The sequence below is a fragment of the Physeter macrocephalus genome, chromosome 12 (genome assembly GCF_002837175.3).
Source record: "Physeter macrocephalus isolate SW-GA chromosome 12, ASM283717v5, whole genome shotgun sequence".
Lineage (NCBI taxonomy): Eukaryota > Metazoa > Chordata > Mammalia > Artiodactyla > Physeteridae > Physeter > Physeter macrocephalus.
This window is the reverse complement of record NC_041225.1, coordinates 5,431,844-5,449,158: the sequence shown is the minus strand read 5'-3', so window position 1 is coordinate 5,449,158 and position 17,315 is coordinate 5,431,844. Positions and strand designations below refer to the sequence as shown.

The 17,315-nt window shown below is 38.0% G+C and overlaps 1 protein-coding gene across 1 annotated transcript in view; it reads right to left on the bottom strand.

Annotated features, from left to right (window-relative positions):
• CTNNA2 (catenin alpha 2) overlaps nucleotides 1-17,315 on the bottom strand; it is a 1,212,193-nt gene that overhangs the window by 215,601 nt on the left and 979,277 nt on the right. The gene's annotated exons all lie outside the window — the stretch shown is intronic.

Here is a 17,315-nt window from a genome sequence, read left to right as displayed (position 1 = left end):
CACAAAAATAAACTCAAAATAGATTAAAGACCTAAATGTAAGACTGGATACTATAAAACTCTTAGAGGAAAACATAGGCAAAACACTCTTTGGCATAAATCGCAGCAATATCTTTTTTGGATCCACCTCCTAGAGTAATGAAAACAAAAATAAACAAATGGAACCTAATTAAACTTAAAAGCTTTTGTACAGCAAAAGAAACCATAAACAAAATGAAAAGACAACCTACAGACTGAGAGAAAATATTTCCAAACGATGAGACCTATAAGGGATTAATCTCCAAAATATAAAAATAGCTCATGCTGCTCAATACCAAAAAAACAAACAACCCAATCACAAATGGGCAGAAGATCTAAATAGACATTTCTCCAAAGATGGCAAAAGATACATATGGACAAAAAGCACATGAAAAGATTCTCAACATTGCTAATTATGAGAGAAATGCACATCAAAACTACATGAGGTATCACCTCACACTGGTCAGAATGGCTATCATCAAAAAGCCTACCAACAATAAATGCTAGAGAGGGTGTGGAGAAAAGGGAACCCTCCGACTCTGTTGGTGGGAATATAAATTGGTACTGCCACTATGGAGAACAGTATGGAGGTTCCTTAACAAACTAAAAATGGAGTTACCATATGATCCAGCAATCCCACTCCTGGGCATATATCTGGAGAAAACCATAATTCGAAAAGATACATGCACCCCAATGTTCATTGCAGCACTATTTACAATAGCCAAGATATGGAAGCAACCTAAATGTCCACCAATGGAGAAATGAATAAGGAAGATGTGTTACATATATACAATGGAATATTACTCAGCCATAAAAAAGAATGAAATAATGCCATTTGCAGCAACATGGGTGGGCCTAGAGATGATCATACTAAGTGAAGTAAGTCAGACAGAGAAAGATAAATATCATATGATATCACTTATATGTGGAATTTAAAGAAAATGATACAAATGAACTTATTTACAAAATAGAAACCGACTTAGAAAACAAACTTATGGTTATCAAAGGGGAAAGGTGCCGGGGGAGGAATAAACTAGGTGGTTGGGATTAACATATACACACTACTATATATAAAATAGATAATTAACAGGACCTACTGTATAGCACAGGACACTCTACTCAATACTCTCTAATAACCTATATGAGGAAGAAATCTGAAAAAGAATAGATATATGTATATGTATAACTGAATCATTTTGCTGTACACCTAAATCTAACACAACGTTGTAAATCAACTATACTCCAAAATAAAATTAAAATTAAAAAAAGAAAGAAAACAATCACATTTACAATAGCATCAAAAACAACAAAATACTTAGGAATAAACTTAACCAAGGAGGTGAAAGACCTATAGTATAACACACTGATGAATAAAATTGAAGACATTAACAAATGGAAAGCTATCCTTTTTTCAAGGACTGAAAGAATTAATACTGTAAAGATGTCCATACTACGCAAAGAATTCTACAGATTCAATGCAATCCCTATGAAAATTCTAATGGCAATTTTTCAGAAATGGAAAAAAAATCCTAAAATCTATATGAAACCACAAAAGATCCCCCCAAATAGCTAAAACAATCTTGAGAAAGAACAAAGCTGGAGGCATTACACTTCCTGGTTTCAAACTATACTACAAAACCATAGTAATATAAACAGTATGGTGTTGGCATAAAAAGAGACATACAGACCAGTGGAATAGAATAGAGAGCCCACACATATAACACCAACTAATTTTTGACAAGGGCAGCAAGAACACATTATGGGGAAAGGTGTTGGGAAAATTAGATCCATATGCAAAAGAATAAACCTGGACTCATCTTACAACGCTCACAAAAATTAACTTGAAGTGGATTAAAGACTTAAATGTAAGACCTGAAACCATGAAACACCCAGAAGAAAACAGGGGAAAAGTTCCTTGACATTGCCATTGGCAATGATTCATTGGGTAAGATGCCAAATGTGCAGGCAACAAAAGCTAAAATAAACAAGTGGAACTACATTGAACTAAAAAACTTTTGCACAGCAAAGGAAACAATCGATAAATTGAATAGGCAACCTGCAGAATGGGAGAAAATATTCTCAAATCATATAGCTGAAATATATAAAGAACTCATAAAACAATAGCAAAAAAAAATCTAATTAAAAAATGAGCAAAGGGTCTGAATAGACATTTTTCCAAAGAAGCCATACAAATGGCTAATAGGTACATGAAAAGGTGCTCAAAACGACTAATAATCAAAGAAATACAAATCTAGTCTATTATCAAAAAGGCAAGAGATAACAAGTGCTGGGGAGGATGTGGAGAAAAGGAAACACTTGTGCACTGCTGGTGAAAATGTAAATTGGTGCAGCCATTATGGGAAAAGGTATGAGGGTTCCTCAAAAAGTTAAAAAAAATAACTACCAAATGATTCAGCAATCCCACTTCTGGGTATAAATTGAAAGAAATGAAATCAGCATCTCAAAGTGATATCTGCACACCCATATTTATTGCATCATTATTCACAATAGCCAAGATATAGAAACTACCTAAGTGTCTTTGATGGATGAATGGATAAAGAAAATGTATATATTTATAAATGAATATGAATATAAATATAGAAAATTTGTATTATATTATATATATTATATTATATTATATTACATTATTCAGTCATAAAAAAGAAAGAAATTTTCCCACTTGATACAACTTGGATAAAACTGGGGGTCCTTACACGACAGGAATAAAGACGCAGATGTAGAGAATGGACTTGAGGTGATGGGGAGGGGGAAGCGTAAGCTGGGACGAGGTGAGAGAGTGGCATGGACATATATACTTACATTACTTATACACTTACTTACTTATATATACTTACATTTGGTAGTACCAAATGTAAAATAGATAGCTAGTGGGAAGCAGCCACATAGCACAGGGAGATCAGCTTGGTACTTTGTGACCACCTAGAGCGGTGGGATAGGGAGGGTGGGAGGGAGATGCAAGAGGGCAGAGATATGGGGATATATGTATATGTATAGCTGATTCACTCTGTTATAAAGCAGAAACTAACACACCATTGTAAAGCAATTATACTCCAATAAAGATGTTAAAAAAACAAAACAAAACTGGAGGGCCTTATGCTAAGGGGAATAATTCAGACAGAGAAAGACAAACACTATATAGCATCATTTACATGTGGAATCTACAAAGAAAGAGCCAATTTCATAGAAACAGAATAGAATGATTTTTGCCAGGAACTGGAGGGAGAGGGAGATGGGGAGATGTAAATCAAAGGTATAAGAAACTTTCAGGTATAAGAAGAATAAGTTCTGAGGATCCAATGTACAGCATAGTGACAATATTAACTATATTATTATAGTTAATAATAGGAAGTGTTCTCACCACACTCAAAAAAAGATTTAACTATGTGAGTGTGTAAGTTGATGGTTGTGTTCATTATCTTGATATTGGTAATCATTCCACAATGTATATGTATATCAAATCATCACATGTACACTTTAAATATATACAATTATATTTGTCAATTATTCCTCAATGAAGTTGAAGAAAATAAAAGGCATTGCCAGTTCCTGTGTACCAGGACTCCATAAGAGGAGAGGGTTAGCTTTCTTTTAGTTCCACACTGTCAGTTTTTAGAAGTGAAGGCCAATGCCCATGGTTCTTTTTAATCACTCCACGATTGTTAATGTATTTAAGAAAATATTTGCAGGCTGTCTGGGTAATTTTATGCTCCAACAAATGTCCAAGTGCAAGGAAGGCACAGTGGATAAATTATTAAATACCAAAATCACTTTTTTTCCAGATTTTGCGCAAATGTCAAGTTCTCACCATAGCCTCTTCTGACAACTCTAAAATTGCAATCCCCTACTCCTGATCTCCCATACTGCATTACATTTTCTTTTTCCATGGCACTTGCCACCTTCTAATTGTTAAATAAGTTACATATTTATTTTGTCTATCATTTATCGTCTGTCTTCTCTAATTACAATTAACTCCCCAAGGGTAGAGATCTCTGTTTGGTTTACTGATACATCTTACATGTTCAGAACAGAGTCTGGCACATAGTAGGCAGTAAATTAATATTGGCTGATTGGAGTTGAAATTAGGATGATGGAAGTTTGGACTCTGGAATCATGCCTGTTACCAACTGGCAGTGTGTCATCTCTTGGGAAAGCAATTTGCCTTGTCTTTCTCAGTGGGCTTTTTCCAGAATCAAATGTATATTGATGAAAGTGTTTTCGAAAAATCTAAATATATAAAATATAAAAATATTAAAATGCCATACAAACAGTAGATATTGTTGTCAAGTACAGCTGCATATGATGCTTCATTTATTCATGACTTCTACCTTTTTTGCAAATATCTAATTAACATTAGAATTCATTGGTAGAAATGAAAAATAAATTGATCATGAAATTCTCCTGACTGTCTTTGTTGCTAGGGTAAATCACCAGCTATAATAAGATACCCTGGATGCAGTTCATGCAGTTGGCAAAGGGCCCAAAAGTAGTCAAGGAATTATTTAGACTTGGGAGAACGTAGTTCATAATTACATGATGGATTCAATATCATTATTGTCCTCACTTCCCACCCCTACTGTGTTTACTCATATAATTTTCAGTAAATATTTTATTATCCAAAAGAGGAAAAGATTTTAAAAATATATATTCCTCAAGCAGCAGTGGCAACAGCCTGAATCAGAGAACAGCAGCTGTTCAGGCTAGGAAATATTCCCAAATGGAGCACAGGAGGCAGTGGTCAGCATAATAACCACCCTTCACCCATATCTGAGCCCTTTTAGCAAACAGGGTCTTGTGTGGTTTTTCAGATGTTGAGAGCACACCTTCAAAAGAGGTCTTTCAGGTTGCAAGTTGAGTGCCTTGTCATGGATGAGCAAGAAATGTATGATGGGAAAAAACAAAACACACAATGCCTTTATGGATTAGAAGTTAGTGATGAATCCTGGAAGAAAAAAATATGGGCATTGGTGAATAAATTATAGCAGAGTGAAAATCTCACACAATCTGTTTTGGGTACATAAGGAAATGGATAGAATGAAGGATACCACGAGATAGTGACTGACTATACCAGCCTGAAACAGACTTAAAAGTTTGAGGAACTTCCTTATGAAGTCAGGCTCTCTGTGTAACATACTTGGAAAGCTTGAGAATTTTTTTAATGTGTAAAAATCCCTGTCAGAGAAAAAATTATTACTGATGAATGAGACCACTGTAAAATTCATTTCTGAAATAGGCAATCATTGGCTTAAACAATGGGTGAAAATTAAAACATAAATCCTTGAAAACAGACATATAAAAGTAAATATTTCTGCCTTCTTTTTCTCATAAAGAAAGCCAACTGGTATCTTTTATGAACTGAACTGTGCCCCTGCCTCCAAATCCATATGTTGAAGCCCTAACCCTAGTATCTCAGACTCTTGTAAGACTAATGTCCTTGCAAGAAGAAGGATTTGGACACACAAGGAAACACCAGGGATGTGCACACACAAAGGAAAGACCATGTGAGGACACAAGGAGAAGGCGGCCGTCTGCAATCCAAGGAGAGAGGCCTCAGGAGAAACCAAACCTGCCAACACCTTGATCTTGAACTTCCAGGCCCCAGAATTATGAGAACATAAATTTCTACTGTTTCAGCCACCCAGTCTGTGGTATTTTATGTCAGCCCTAGCAATTACTACAGTACCTATACCTTAGAATGAACTTTCAGGCCCCAGAATTATGAGAACATAAATTTCTACTGTTTCAGCCACCCAGTCTGTGGTATTTTATGTCAGCCCTAGCAATTACTACAGTACCTATACCTTAGAATTGTTCACATTTTATCAAATAAATTTAGAATAAATGCCAAAAAAAATTTTGCCAACTAAGTAAACAATTAGACTAAGCATTGAGAAATAAGCATTTACTTGATGGTAATTATGCATTTCTAGACTGCCTTTGACAAGCTAATTTGTAAGCTAATGGTATTTAGTAAGCCGACTGCCATGACATTTGAAAATTTATCCATATATTAACATTAAAAAATAATAAGGTTGATTCAAAGTAATCACACAAAACATTACTTTCATCATGGCAGCCCCTTCAGTTGTTTTCTAACCAAATTTGAATTGTAAAATGTCTGGAATTCAAGCCTCTCCCCAACCCCCAAAGCCTGATGTTGTAATTGGGATTTCCAAAGTGTCTTTCTCAGTGTCTGTGAGCATTGTAGTTCTCTAAAAAAAGTCTATGAGTAGATTCCCACATAGGTATTTGATACTACACTCCTATTTTTCCTGAGAGCATCTCATGGAGACACACTCTAGAAAATGATTTCTTTTATGCCAGAGCTGCACAAACTTGAAGGTCATAGCACTCACCTGGGAATATTTTTAAAATGCAGACTGAGGTCACGGGTGGAGCCTGAGATTCTGCATTGCCAACAAGCTCCCAGGTAAGGAAGATGCTGTTGGTCCAGGGGCCACACTTTGAGCAGCGAGTCTTGTGCTTTCTGTAATAGGTATCCACATGCCCTGGGGAGCGGTGTCTGTCCAAAGCCAGTGACAGTGACCTACGGATGATGGTATTCTTCCTGCCGTTGTGTTCTGACCTCACCTTGAATGTGGCTATGTACTAGATCCACAGCACGTATTTCCCCTTAACTGCTTGAAAACTATCCTGCATTCTTCCTATCTTTTCACTAAAAAATAAAGTAAGAGATCACTAGGCAGAGAAATGGGAAAGACATTCCCAGCTGAGCAAATGGCAGGTGTTTAGGCTCAGAGGAAGCAAGTGTGAGATATATCAGGACACTAAGGAAAGCTGTTAACGGCCGGAAAGTTTTGTGGGGTTTTTTTTTTTTTTCTTCTTCTTAAGAAATTAATAGAAAGTTAGGTTACAAAGGTACATTGAGATGGGGTCAATCCAAGGAATTCCGACCCAAATTTAACTCTCAACTAATAAGCATTTACTGAGCATGTGTGATGTCTGTCCTGTAGTCTCATTTAATAACTGGTCTAGAACTTTACCGGTGATTAGGGTGAACTTTAGAATCTGCCTTTCTCTTTTTTGCGCACATCTCTTCCAATGCGTTATTATCTACCTTCCCTCTTCTCTGATACCTGCTCCTGTCCTCCTTCCTCAGAGCCTTAGTTTCAGTACTGCCTTGGTTAAAAAACAAAAAAAGTCAGTGAGAGAATCCTAATTAAATATTTCTATTTGAACAACAGTTAAGCGTCCCCTCCCGGAAGTAGTTTCAGAATATTAAGACATTCTTTAAATAGTGGGAATTTAGGAAACATTAAAGATCACAGGGGAATAATTTGGAGACAAGGCGTTTTCACCAAATTACTTATGGGGAGAGAAACTGGTGAGTTTTGAGTAACAGCAATTTCAATAAAGAAATAGAACGTCATTTAGTTCTTCCATTATCTGGTCACTTTATTCAGATCAAGTAACCAGCAATTTCATAGATAATTTCAATAAAGAAACAGAACGTCATTTAGTTCTTCCATTATCTGGTCACTTTATTCAGATCAAGTAACGTGTGTTACAAATTAAACCAATGAGGTATGGGGCACTGAGTACACATAATTTGTTTTATGATATACATGTTTATTTTATTTAAAGATTGTAGAGGAGTGTTCTCAAGTAGGGACGATTTTGTGCCCCAGTGGATCTTTGGCAATTTCTGTACCATTTTTGGTTGTCACTACTTGGGGGCAGGGTACTGCTATGGGCATCTGATGCGGCCAATCCAAGGATGCTGCTAAACATTCTACAGCGCACAGGACAGCCCCCCAGAGCAAAGAATTATGAACCTAAAATGTCAATCAGGAGGAGGTTGAGAAACCCTGTTGTAAAACAGTTATATTTTCTTTATTAAATACTTTGATCTTCATAATCTCTACCCATGTACCAAATTTCATTCAATGCATAGGAGATCAGCTCTTTCGAAATCCTGATCATCCACCATGTTACTCCAGAATGATAAGCAATCACTAGTACAGCTTCAAGTACGCCACCATAACAGCTGAGAGTGCATTGAATTTCCGCAAAATTGTAACTTTCTTTGAACAGCCAAGAGTTGACTCCTTTGAAAGCTACTGTGGAAAAATAACTTATTGTTATCTTAGTAACTTAAGTAATTGTGCTTAGGAACTGACAAGCAACTAAAATGAAAACCTCACTCAACTTCCTTCTTCTAGGAAAACTTTTGATGAAAATAGTCATTTCATACTGAACTGAAGTTCTCCAAGATAGGCTGAAGCAAAAGTAGCTTCAATGTTCTCTTTGTGGATTTATACTTGGACTTTCCAGGGCAAGAAAATCACTTGCACAAAATGTCATTAGTACTTTTTGACCGTGAGAAACTATTCAGAATTCTGAGGCAGCCATTTATTGATGGTATTTGAGTAAAAGCTCTTTCTCCAAAACTCTATTTAAGCAAATGGGACAAAGGATGAATTGTTTTCATTTTGAGAAAGGCAACTGTCATCCTCAAAATTCCAGGGGAAAAAACTCTAACAAAGGAAACTCATTGAATGTTAGATTTTTTTCCCCAAAAAATCAATCAGAAATAATGGGCAATTATATAACCAGTATTTGTGGAAGTACAAGGCACTGAAACCTACAAATATATTGAATGCCCATTTGAAAGGTTTCTGGTGATAGGAGGACCATAATGAGAAATAACATGGGTTAGACAGAGCCTGTGCAGTCAGTGAAAGGGGAAAATGGTCCTCAAGGCAAAATTCAAGGGCAGAGAAACAGTAAGGGTCTAACTTACGAATTAGAACCACACCAGTAGAGCAGTTAGCAGAGGCAACCAGATTCCCTGCCTCCCTGCCTGTCAGGCCTTCCTCTTCCCAATTTCCTCCAACAAGAACTCTCCAGTCTTGCTTCTCCTTCTTCCCTAAGCTTCTCTTCTTGACTTGGCATCCTGAATCACAGCGTCTGCCCTCTTCCTGACTGCATTTCCAGTTTCCTCTGCAAGAAACTGTCCTTAATCCCTGACTGCCCCATTAAATGAGAGTTTGGCTTTCTCAACTCTGGACTTTACCTGGATGATTCACCCTCCACAGTGGGTAGTGGTGGGTCCACCTAAGCCTTTTCCCCCAATGGGTGTGAGGCAAAGATGTTAGAGGTCCTCTGATGGGGACAAATGCCTGCCTGGTGTCACATTTATAAAATGGGCACATGAAAAAATACCAATTTGAATGTAAATTGCCAGTGTGTTCTTTTAAAGCTCTGTGTAACAGAAATACTTGAAGGCCCCTACTTGAAAAGACTTGACTTTTTGAGATACTTGATTATGGGGATCCAAACAGCCTCTTTAGCTGAGTGTTGCATTGGGATAGGTCGAATCACTGTCTATTTTTAGTTTGTAAAACTACTGATCCATAGGAAACTCGGCTGCCCCACTACCTTTAACAACCTCCAAGTCTTCAGGTTCCATGTAGAAACTGTCATGACATTTTACAGAAAATGTGCAGACCTATACTTCACACAGGCAGCCTGAAATGCATTTCTGCTCCTACATTACAGGCATAACCATCAAAGCATCTTGTGCTTTAAAATTAAGATATAAACCAATCTTTTAGAAAATTTAAAATAAGAACAAAATTTTAAAAGCTGTGTGGGTGAGGGAAGATGGTGGCTCTGACGTCTTGGATCCTTTCACATAAACTTGGTAAGGGAATCATTCACTTGGGATATTTTAGAGATTCGGAAAAATATGTGTTTGTGTTTTCAGTCTTCCAAGAAAACATTTAGGAAAGATAAGTCATGGGCTCCTATTGTTTTAGCCTAAAAAAATAACAACTTGTCAGTCTAAGTAAGTAACTATATTTTGGTGGCAACTGGCATTATGTGAAAATATTGACTCGATTCCCAGGCACCTTGGATGTGTGAAATTCACACTCTGTGGCAGCTCCAACCATCTAAATAGGAGAAGCTGAGGGCAACAGTCTGGTTGGAAGTGGTAGTGGGGAAATTTTTGGAGGTGCATTTCTATGACAGTTTTTACTTAGATTTTATACTAAAGGTCAATTAAAACATAATTTTTTTTCTAAAGATGCTCATATTGTATTTGACATATGATTGAGAAAATCTTTGCTCTTTAGATCAAAAAAATGTGTTCACAAGTCTAATATACAGACCCCCACACTCACACAAAATAGAGTGGCTGTGAGTGGCAGAGAATGTTTTGGAGACTGTGCTAAAGAATACCACACTGTCTGCCACCCAGGGCATGGGTGCCATTCACAGCAATTGCCTTGACCAGCAGGTACTAGTGAGCTTGCAGAAAAAGAAAAGAACATGGAAGCTCTTAAATCATATAAATAAATGATCTCAGTTAATAATTTAGCTAATATGTAGATTTTTCTCTATGGCAGGATTGACCTCTATTCTCTTTGGTTCTCACATATATAATCACCAAGGTGATTAAGACCCATTCAAGCCTGTCTTTCTGACATTGGGTCAGTCACAGATAAAAGCTACGGGAGTACAATAAATAGTGACAGGATCTATATTTTTGGTCACTTTATGGTCTGGAACAGCTTTGCCACCAACTATACCCCAAGCTTCAGTTCCCTGTTCATGTGAGGCACAAGGGCACCAGGAAACCGCTGAAGTGACCTGTCCTTCTTGTAGTCCCCAAATTCCAGTCAACTACAAAAGCATTCTAGAACAAGACAATTATTTGGGTCTTCTCTTTTCCTAGAATCTGAAGTCAGGCAAGGTCCTTAGAATACAGAATGTCAGGGATGGACGGCACCTAAACAAAGATGTGCCAGATGCAAAATCTGAGGGTCAGAGGATTAATGCAATTTGTTCATTCACACAGCAATAGGGGTAGATCATTATACCATCAACAAAATCCCAGTCATCTTGTCCAGAAGACCCAGTGTTATTTTTTAAGGTAAGCCTTCAAAGTACATATACACTGAGCCTCAGGCCAGTCATGGGGCTCTGTGAAGTTGAACTCTCTCCCCTTCTAAAGCTGATGGAGTCAAGGTCATCTGAAAACTTGTTTTTAGTTCAGAAGAGTAATATGCCAACACACCATCCCTCTCATACTATGGCTTCAGCCTGGCTAGGGAGCTTTCTGACATAATAACCCTTACAGCTAACAAAGATTGAAAACATGAGCATCAAAGGGTTTTTTTCCTTGACAATTAAAAATTCTTGCTTTTGAACAAACCCCATCGTTTTTAATGGGGCTTCGTTTTTCATTTTTGCATCAAAGGGATGTGACCTTACAGATGTAAGGTTATACTATGCAGCGAAGTTTGTGAGTTTGCTGGGCTAAAGTATATATACCTTCAAACGGTTATAGAAAACACAAACCACGGGGGAAAACAGACATATACATATAGAGATCAGTCACTCCCCATGTTGATGATGAAATAGTAAAACTAATTATTTAGTACAACAAAAGACCAAATATGCCTTGCTTCTCTGCAGAAGCAACACTGAATGTAACCTCTAAAGCCTGATCTGGCAGCACCACCAAGACAGCTTAGAACTCAGGTGCCTTGGAATCTTTCTGATACACAACACTACTCTTCCTCAACTTTGGACAGTAGACTAAAATAACATTAAGAGAGTGCTGGCTTATGATTTTATTGTGGTGAAGGTAAACTGGTAAGAAGTGTATAAGGCTAATAAATATAAATGTAAATATAAATCTTACTATATACAGAAAGAGAGGAGAGAAGAGAGAGAAAGAAAGAGAAAGAGAGGTGGGGGAAGGAGGAAGGAAGGGAGGGAGGGAGCATGCATGGGCTAGCAGAGGGAACACGGACCCTAAGGCATCTGAAATCTGGCTTCATCACTCACCCATTAGCTATGATTTTGGTCAGGCTACATTTTAGTTTCCTTGGGTCTCAGTTTCTTAATCTGCAAAATTATGATATTGATGATTAAAGAACTTACTTGTTAAGAGGATTAAAAGAGATAAGGTGTGGAAAATTCTATAATATCTAGCAGAGAGAACAAGCCAAGTGTTGTTATGTACCTTTCCTCTTCTCCTCAGGCATGGGCAACAAAGTTAATTGCCTTCTCTTTTCTGGAAGCTTCTTCAGAAATGTACTTAATTCACCCGTTGGGTGAATTATAGGGGTAGGTCATGGTGGGATACGTTTTTATCCAGATGCCAGCAAAGCAAATTTTCATGGAAATTAATAGTCCTTCTTTCATCTAAAAAAGACTTGACTTCATAATATGGCCGTGCACTTTGCATTTTGATCATGTTGGACAGATTGAAATGCAACCTGGAAGTATTTACATTATGTGAACAGTTAACTCAAGCAGTGTAGTAGACTTTTGACATGAAATATTTAGTACTCTTAGAATCCACTATTTGCAACCAACCTCAAAAGTCCATGGCACTTAGTAATTTTGACAGATATGGACCATGCAGGACGTGCAGATGAAGACTCATGAAGCTAGTGGGTGAGCCCAATAGCAGTACCAAAAAGCAGCTTGGATGATCTACACCACTAGTGGGGACAGGAATTCTTCTGCAGTAATATGTGCTATTCCCCGGGATGTGTGCAGTAAGTATAGCTCTTCTCTGAAATGTGATTTGAGAGCTATGGAACTTAATCCCTATACAACAGGAACCACAGAAACAGCTAACATTTTCCAGCAATTACTTTGGGTTCAGGCACTGTACTAAATACTTACATGAAGGATCGGACACTAGGCTACGTGTACCTCTTGGACAAGAGCTTTGGGGCAGTGAGGCACAGTGGTTGACAGCTTGGTCTCTGGAGTTTGGGACACTTGGGTTTGTGTGTGAATTCTGCCTCTTTATATTTGTGTGACATTGGGCAATAAATTGTGATATTTAACTTGTGAAATCTCAGTTTTCTCATCTATAAAATGGAGTCAAAAGGAGTGGCTACTTCATAAGGTTGACAAAAGCATTAAAAAAGGTAATAAAGAGCTTATAAAGAACCCTAGCCCTATATTCAAATAGTTATTAACAGCCTAGGGTAAATCCTTGAACTTTTCTGAAAGCTTTATTGCATGTTATAAGAAAAATTACAAAATATAGTAGAGTTTAGGAATTAGGGAATTTGGGGAGGAGGAGTATTAGAATATATACTTCTAAAAGGATAGAGAAAAAACTTACAAGTTTAACATGCGCTTGACCTGAACAACATAGCTCTTCATAAAATATTATGATTTACAGATTTGTTATGACTCAGTTACTTGAGAAATTCCAACAATTCAATTCCAGTTCAAATATGTTAACTGGATTGGGGAGGCAGCATTGAGGAAAAGATGAGAATGTTCAGTTTTTACTTTTTTAAAAAAAGTATGGAGATCCAGGTCCATCCATATAGTTTTGTTTTTCTTTGTTTCTTGTTTTAATTTTTATTTTATATTGGAGTATAGTTGATTAACAATGTTGTGTTAGTTTCAGGTGTACAGCAAAGTGATTCAGTTATTCATATAAGTGTATCTATTCTTTTTCAGATTCTTTCCCCATTTAGGTTATTACAGAATATTGAGCAGAATCCCCTGTGCTATACAGTAGGTCCTTCTTGGTTATTGATTTTAAATATATCAGTGTCCCAAACTCCCAATCTATCCCTCCCCGTACCTTTCCCCCCGGCAACCATAAATTCATTCTCTAAGTCTGTGAGTCTGTTTCTGCTTTGTAAATAAGTTCATTTGTATCACTTTTTAAAGATTCCGCATATAAGCAATATCATATGATATTTGTCTTTCTCTGTCTGACTTACTTCACTTAGTATGATAATCTCCAGGTCCATCCATGTTGCTGCAAATGGCATTATTTCCTTCCTTTTAATGGCTGAGTAATTTTTGATGCAGCTTTTCTAGATTTTCTTTTTAGTGCATGATTTGAATCAAGACCCTGTAATTGACAAAGTTCTATTATATTTATTTCAACCCAAGACATTTGTGTAAGGTTTACAGGATTGCATCTAACAAACAGCTACAGCTAGAGCCAATCAAGAAACAGTCTCAGAGAGAAGGTTGTGTTTTTTAAGAGTTCCAAGTGATTTCACCACTGGAGCAGGTCAAGACGGAGCCACCCCAGACTTTTCTCTGTCTCATATCCTAACATCCAATATGTTGCCCCCAAATCCAACCACTTCTTCCCATTCCACTGTCTCTATTCTGGTAATAGTACTAATCCCTTGCTGGACCACTGGAACATCCTTTTATCTATTCTCCTGTCTTCTCCTTTTGTCACTCTATGGTATATTTTCCATATATAGCTGCAGAGTGACTTTCAAAATGGAAGTCTGATCATATTGTGCCTTTGCTCAAGGCCTTCCATCCATTTAAATATCAGAGTAAAATACAAAATCTCTGCACCCAGCCCTCAATTTCATCTCTGGAATTTTTCCTCTCACTCTCGGCTGCAGTCACACTGGTCTGCAGTGTGGTCTCTTTGTTCTTTTTTTTTTTTTTTTACATCTTTATTAGAATATAATTGCTTTACAATGGTGTGTCAGTTTCTGCTTTATAACAAAGTGAATCAGTTATACACATACATATGTCCCCATATCTCTTCCCTCTTGCATCTTCCTCCTTCCCACCCTCCCTATCCCACCCCTCTAGGTGGTCACAAAGCACCGAGCTGATCTCCCTGTGCTATGCGGCTGCTTCCCACTAGCTATCTGTTTTAAGTTTGGAAGTGTATATATGTCCATGCCACTCTCTAACTTTGTCCCAGCTTACCCTTCCCCCTCCCTGTATCCTCAAGTCCATTCTCTAGTAGGTCTGCATCTTCATTCCTGTCTTGCCCCTAGGTTCTTCTGACCATTTTCTTTCTCTTTTTTTTTTTTAGATTCCATATATATGTGTTAGCATACGGTATTTGTTTTTCTCTTTCTGACTTACTTCACTCTGTATGACAGACTCTAGGTCCAACCACCTCACTACAAATAACTCAATTTCATTTCTTTATCAAACATGCCAAGCACATTGCTGCCTTAGGGGTCTCTTCCCTTGCTGGTCCACAATCTGGAACGTTCTTCACTTCCTTCAGGTCACTGCTTAATAGTGGTCTTCGGAGACGAGGCTTTTCCAACCACACATGCCCTCCGTCATTCTCTATCTCCCTCTATCTCTATGCTGCTTTAATTTGCTCTACAGCACAGAGTCCCACCTTACATATTACATATTTATCTCACTATTTGTCTTTCCCAACAGAATGTACTCCCCATGAGAGCAGAAAGTGTATCTGCTTGGTTCACAGTTATATTGCCAACAACTGTCAGCACATGGTAACCACCCAGTAAACATCTGCGGCTGAATGAATCTTCTGTGAAAGTAGAGGGGCTGATTGAAAAAAGCAATTTACTCAAGGCTGAAACTAAGGCAGTCTGTGCTTCACTGATGATCGCATTCGTGATTTTGAATATGAGGGTTTGTCCCTTACTTTCAAACCTTGGATTTTCTAACAGACGCAGCTCCCTACCCTGCATGCGGCGCTGCTACCAGAAGTAACCAAGTCAACAGGATGAAGCAGAGAATGGAGATTCCCTTGTGTAGCTCATCACTGTTATGGCCTCAGTGACATACTGCAGCTTGGCAGAGAGAACCAGCTCCCTCTCTCACATCCTCTGTAACCAAGAATAAGGACAACCGCACACTTATGAGGCAGATGCAGGGACAAAATGACAGCAAAGTTAGAGGAATTAACTCAGGAGCATCCTGACAGAGTTAGTTCAGTGTTCAGTCGCCACAGAGCAAGGCCTTTCTACTCAGGAGAAATGGAAGTTCTCCACTTTAGTTCTTTTCAGATTCACAATTCCTCCTGGGTAGCACATTAAGGAATTAAATAAGCACAATGACTGTTTATTGATCTAAGAGGTACCTGTTTAGGGTCTTGCAGCTGTGTTGGTAATATTCCTGGCTGCACTTGTTACTTCATTCATTCTTTAGGCAGCATCTGTTTATCGAATACCTGCTCTATACTAGGCACTCAGCTCTCTGCTGGTAGAGTTAGGAATCAATTAGACATGGTCCTTTTCCTGAAGAAATTGATAATCTAGCAGGAGAAACAGCATACAGACATAGAGCTGGATGTGTGCAGACCCAAAGTAAATAGGGCTCTCATCACAAGAAAAAAATTTGGTTTTCTGTTTCTTTAATTGTGTATCTATATGAGATGATCGATGTTAACTTGTGATAATCACTTCAGGAAGTATGTATATTAAATCATTATGCTGTGCACCTTAAGCTTATACAGTGCTGTATGTCAATTATATCTGAATAAACCAGGAAGAAAAAAACCAAAAACGTACACAGTGCTGTATGTTAATTATATCTCAATAAAGCTGGGAAAAAGATTTTTTTTAAACTTTGAGATAATAAATATTTGTTGTTGTTCTATTTTGAAGTAAATAGGGTTTCATGAGAGTGAAAACACAAGGAACTAAACCCGCTTAGGGATGTGATGTTTCCACTGAAAGCTGAACAATTAGAAATAAGAGGAAGGGGTGCAATGGGGAGCCTGTCAGGAAAGGGACAACATAAGCACAGGCCTAGGGTGGAGGGGGCATATCACTTTCAACAAACGGAAGGTGGCCTGAGTGGCCAATGCTGTGTAGGAAGTGGGAGAGGACAGGAAGATGAGCCTGGAGGCTAAAGAGGGGGCCAGATAGTGCAGGCCTTGCAGACTTCCTTGAAATGTTGGTCTTTAACCTGAGAACAAGAGGAGATCACTGAATGGTCTCAGGTAGGGAAATTGTACAGTCTGATTTGCATTTTCAGAAGTTCACTCTGGCTGCTCTGTGCAGAAGGGATGAAGGAGGACCAGGCAGAGGAGAGTGTCCTGTTGGGAGGGCATTGCATTTCCCCAGACGACAGAGTATGCATCTTTCACTGGGGCTTTTATGGTAGAGATGGGGGAGTAGAAAGAAGAGCAGGCAGATTGACTGAGAGCAAGCAATGGAAGAAATGTTCCAATCTGAAGGTTCTGAAAACAGCTGTGTTGATTTTGCATCTCATTTTCCAGATTAACTTTTACTACTTTGCTGCAATGCATATTTTGCCCCCACATTACACCCACTCCACCCCTACTGAGACCACGTTACTTTGGTACTGAGTTGCCATAATTTGCATCGCATTTCTCCAGAAGGCTTGGGAATGAGGTATAGCAGGCGTGCTCTAATCAGCTCTGCACACCCTTAGAGTTGGCCCCACCCTGAAGCCCTGAGAGCACCCTCAGAGGATATGAGTTACCTGCATTCTGGAGATGAAGAAAAATGACTAAAATTTTTTTTTTTTTTTTTTTTTTTTTTTTTTTTT